This window comes from Thermobia domestica, chromosome 8, assembly GCF_964235325.1.
Source record: "Thermobia domestica chromosome 8, izTheDome1.hap1.1, whole genome shotgun sequence".
Lineage (NCBI taxonomy): Eukaryota > Metazoa > Arthropoda > Insecta > Zygentoma > Lepismatidae > Thermobia > Thermobia domestica.
This window is the reverse complement of record NC_137461.1, coordinates 244,226,457-244,232,456: the sequence shown is the minus strand read 5'-3', so window position 1 is coordinate 244,232,456 and position 6,000 is coordinate 244,226,457.

Here is a 6,000-nt window from a genome sequence, read left to right as displayed (position 1 = left end):
ATGTACCCTTCAGACAGTATATTAATTTTGCAGGATTTTGTGTGTGTATTTATATTAAACGATACAACCTTAACATTAAAATAATATTCTCCTAAAGACATCCATAAGGGGTAATTTCATCTTGAGGTGTAATTTTTCAGACCGTTTTTCTCAAAACTTCATCAGGCGATTTGGTTTACTACTTATAAATAAATATTATAACAAAATCCCACAATAAGCAAGATGCCATCTGAAATGAAATATCCACAATGAGTAATTTAATGTTGACGATGAGTTTTCTACAAGCTTTCACGAGAACGTCCATTACAATTTTGTTCCTATTTCATTAATAATCGTTTCAGCTACAGCATACGTTGATTTAATTGAAAGAATGGAATCGACAGAAGATATTCATATATTTTTCTCATATGAAATTATGTCAAATTATTATATTTCAAACTTAAATGTTAAACGAATGTTGCGTTCATTATTTAATGTTACCAAGGACGCTACAGTATCGTGTATATATATATATATATATATATATATATATATATATATATATATATATATATATCATTTTGAAGGTCTCCTAAGCAATAATAACCAAAACAATAAAAAGGGGTAATGGATATTCAAAGTATCAGAATCTCGAATACGATAATGCTTCGAATTGGTATAATAGACAAAGTTACGAAAGATTGTACATTTGAAGATTTTCAGAAAGTTTTATTTTGAAAATACAGCTAAGATAAGTATCATAAAGTGGAGTAAATGGTTTTCAACAGACGTAAAGATCGTTTACAGCAATTTAAAATGTGAAACCATTCTCAAGATATGAAAATCATACGTAGAGAGCTTTATGTAGTATAAAATGACGTGTTTATAGGACATTTATCATTCTTTTGCTTTGATAATATTACAGAAATAGGTTTTGCTAGTTGTAGTCGTAATTACATTCTCTCAATTACTCGGTTTTAAGCAATATTGCAAACTTTACCAATGTTTATCATATCTCCGGTACCATTTGAGACATAAAAAAGGTGCAAACAGTATTATGATATTTATGTCTATGTAAAAGCATTTACGTAATTGGAAATGTGACACTTAAGCCAACAATTTTCTGGAATAAAAACATTTTGAAATAAGTCAAATTTTCATTCTTTTGTAACTTCGTTCTCATTTATTCGAAACACCTCATGTCGCAACCATAATATTTAACACCAAGATACTTTCAATGTTCAGTGTCCTGTTCGTCTTATGTACGTAATTACTGCTGTAGAAGCTTCCAAATTTAGGGTGTTTGTTCAACATTAGTATACTTAGTTTGTAACACTAATGTAATCAAGTTTTCGTTTAACATATTGACAACCTCCCTGGTTCGTGTCTAAATTTTGGGGGATGATTGTGTGAACCAAAGAAGTTACCCTCCACTCATTATCTGAAATGAGTGGGCATGTTATCTACTAATATGCGAGAGGTAAAAGTTTGACTCATAATTTTATGGGAATTGCAGTAATGAAATAATAAAAACTTCGATAGATAAATGACAGGTGTATTTTTTTAATGAGGGGTAAGTAAGTGTAAGTGACGTGTGTATAATCGGGTAATCAGAAGTTTGCCAGAACGAACATCGCATACCAAGCATTGAGCTGTCGATCAATGATTAGAAAGCAGCACATACCTCTTTGCTCCTGATCTGCTACTCCTGCTGGTGCTGGTCCAATGATTCCTCCGCAAGACGGGCCACAGGCTGAGCGGTGTCTCTCCACTATAAAGACGATGGTTCGAGCCACGAACAAGCGGTAGTCCACGCTGTATGCATTGAAGTTCTGCCATCGGCTAGCGTAGTGACTATTCGTCCAGACGTATTATAAACTTTTAGAGTTCGTTAAGTTAATTGTTAAAATCGCGTGATTTAAGACAAGCCGTTACTAGACATGCTGTTTGATAAAATCTTTCAACTTCAATCTTTGACTTTCTCGACTATCGCGTTCCCACGTAGAACTCTCTCCCATGAACGCTCTATGGAAACTCCCCGTAAACTCTCTCTCGAGACCTCTGGTCCTCCTGGTTTTGTGGAACTTCCTCTCGGCTGGAACCCTCCGCTTCTGCATGACGTTAAAGGCGTGTGCTCTTTCTTGTCTAGGAAACGTGGTTGTTTCCTCATTGTGGTCGACGACTGGCAATCCTTGGAATGCTTCGCCTCACGATTCCTGGCAATTCTAACATACCCGTGAAAGTGTCTGGTGTTCACAAACATCTTACAAATTTACTTACAGTGAATTTTGTTAATTCGTTTTGATCAGACATTAATTAGGTTTTATCTTTAATTTCCAGACATAAAACAATTTGCTAAAGACGGCGTTCTAAATACCATTGTTATATAAGATTTTAAAAAACAATGACTACTACATTTATGTAATGTGTTTTGCCATTGATAATTGTTTCCGTGTTATTTTGTTTTTTTTATAATTCTTAAAACTCAAAATATAAATCTTTAATAAAATGAAATTGACTAAAATATACTTGAAAATAAATAAGATATGGGCTCTGCCACATGCCACCTGCTGAAACAATGTTAGCTCCGCTAACAGACTAGATCTCGCTGGAGATCGTCTTACCCTGAAACACCCTTTATATAAAACAATAAAATATGTGAAACTGTACATAAAATAGTTTAAACATCAAATATGAAACATATATACATTATTCCATGAATAAATATTTATCAATATCAACATATCCCAGAATGTATTTATTATAAATACTATTAATCTTTAATCATTAAAAATAAATTATATGCATTTAGAGTTGTGATTCTATATCGTCACTCCATCTAGCGGATGGATTGAGAATTATTTCAAGTAACGACATTCGCTGTGTGTATTGCACATAGAATTCTTTTGAGGTCCGCAATTAAATTATCTGACTTGCTGTTGCTAACGTTTTGTGGTTAAAATTTTCCACTGTCACTGTCAGCGGATGCAGTTTACAGACTTGCCAAATCAGGCACAAGTTGTCTGTCTATCCATAATTTACTACACTAATTATAAGAATTTCCGCTCACTTTTATTAGCTTTTCTTAGACTCCACACTATTTAAATTAGTATTTGTATGCGTATTACACTGATCACTACACTTTTTAATATTACTGAGTTACTGAATATTTATTTAACAGTAAGTTTCACCAGATCTACGCTTGCTGAAAAATGAATATTCACTTCAAGATAGTTTGCAACGCTGAACCTGACTTTGAGAACCGCGAAATCAGCACTTTTCCAATCAAGGTTGATTCAAAAAGTTACCACGTTTCTCGCTCATTTGCGCGTCGGTAGCTGGAAAGTTATACACGGTGACCCAACACTCAAAAATTGTAGTGTATTTTATTGATTTTCGAAGCTTAAATGATCACCACATCGCAAGGAAAAAATTCCTTTCTTTCGTCTTTCGTGATCCCACCTTTATCGTGTTTTTCGGTTTCGTTCACTAAAGAGTTCGATTTCCGTGATTGGAAATCAGTGACTTATCCTATTTTCGTTTCCTGGTGGTCTGGATACAACTCATCATTCTTTGTGTGTTTAAATTGTGCTACTTCTATTACATTGTCACCGCTAGTGCTTAAATATGCTTTGCTAGAATCTGGCATAGTGTGAAGTGATGTGTGGTCAGTGATATGTGCATTTGTGTTTTGTATATGTGCTTTTTTCTTCTGTATTCTCGCATACAAGGGTGAAAAATTTTGAAGGAACGTAAGTTTCTGAATTACAATTATCTCTTCTTTCTAAACTAACACTAGCTCTTACATTACGTTGTCTATTTCTAGCTTCATTTTTCCTTTCTAGCTTCCGTAGTCTTGTCAAGATATTACAAGTATTAATAATTACTATTAAAAGTATAATTCCTAATATTACAGTAGATATTAAAAATAAAATTGTTTCAATGTCCATGTTTTCCACTGGTTTAATCTGAAATAGATGAAAAAATAGAGTCGGAACAGGCTCATTTAAAGTCGCAGAAAGCGCTATTTGCTAATAACTTTAAATTATTTATATTCTCTTAACTTGTGTCTGCTTACACTCTTTGACTACAATGTATCGTCATATTGAAGCAGGCCTATAATGTTCCATAATTTGTCCATACACAACTTGCTACGTTTAACGTAATATCAGTGTAAGACTGTTCTTTATAAGTTCTAACTCTGTGTGTAAAACACTGCTGGTTTTATAACCTTAAGTTCTACACGGAAATTCTCCCTCTTTTACTCATAATTCATTAAAAATTACATTAAAATATGATCCTTTTTATTCGCTCTCATCTTCGTACTTCGTTACTTAAATATATTCTAAAATACGTATATATATTTCCTGAGCTTGTTTTATTAATAAATATACATTAACGTAATCAATATTAACTAATTGTTTTATTATAATTTAATGTTTCAATGTGTATGTCATTCGCTACCCGCTTGGCTTCGCTTGGATGCTAGGATGGATGAAGACGAGCGCATTATCCCTGATTCGTAACAGCTCGGATGCATTCGGAAACGCTCGGTGCCGTCTGCGATGTTAGAGAGTAACTAGTTTCTGCACATGTCTCAATCCAATATTTCATCTCTTGCTAGTCAGAATTCACCAATGGTCGCAACGTATATGAATACTAGTTCGTCAAACCTAAGAACGATTTTAATTCTTTAACAGTCTTCGGGGGTTTACATGCCTTAATCGCCTGGATGATCTTCGGGCTTACTTCGTAACCGGCGTCACTAACGATATGTCCTAATGCCAAAATTTTCCTTTCCATGAACCAACATTTTTCCACAGATAATTTTAGACCATAATATCTTAACCTTTTAAATACTGATTGTAGAACCTCTACCATTCGTTCTTGTTTATTTACGTATATAAATATATCGTCCATGTAATATGACACGGCGTCAGGACTGACGTTAGCAAGCGTCTTAGCCATTATTTTCGTGTATATCGCAGGGGCTTGGAGATATCTCATAGGCAATACATTGTATGAATACGCACCTACGCCAGGTATATTGAACGCTGTGTAATCTCTCGATTCCTTAGAAATAGGCACTTGATGGTAAGCCGACTTGACATCGAGGATGCTGAAGAATTTATGACCCCCCATGCACGTCAGAATTTGGTGAATGGGTGGTAAAACTATGCTATGTAGCTTAACGCGAGCAATTAAAAATATACAGTCCAAAACTGCTCTTATCCCTCCTGAAGGCTTTTTAAAGAATAGCATAGGTGAGTTATATGCGCTGGAACTTTCTTCTATGATGTTTTGTTTTAGTAATATATTTATTTGCTCTTTAACTTGATCTCTTAGCGCTATGGGAATAGGCTACTGCTGTCTTCGAAATGGGACCTTCGTTTCCAATTCAATATTATACTCAAAATGTTTTACCTTGCCTAATTCACTTTCCTGCCATGCAAATACGTCAGCATACTTGTAACACAAATTCTCTACCTGGTCTCTAATTTCTGGTCTTGTATCCTCACCAAATTTTAACCTGGAACTATCAAAATTCTTTCTTGACTTTAACACATTCTCAACATCCTCATCTGATAATCCTTCTTGCCTTAATTCCTCTTCACCTATACATTCCTCAGCACGTCCTAACATAACATTGGATCTCAACATAACAAACTTATTTGATGGATTCACTAATTCTATTTTGTTGTTTTCCGCCGATAATAATACTCTAGGTATTAACACATTATACTGCCTCTCCAAATCTCTGTTAGGTTCTAACAAAAACTCTCTATTGTTCCATGAATTCACCAGATTTACTTCAACCACGGTTTTAGTCCTAGGTAATAATCGTACCTTATGTCCTAATACCCATTTAGGTCTTATACTGTAATTTATACCGATTGCAGCATTTTCGGATACGGACACAGACTCTTGTTCTACGTTTCTCTTAAATTGAGGTTTTCCAAATCTTTGTAGCGTCATTTTCTTCTCACCATAATTTATCTGACAATTTTGATTTTTTAAGAA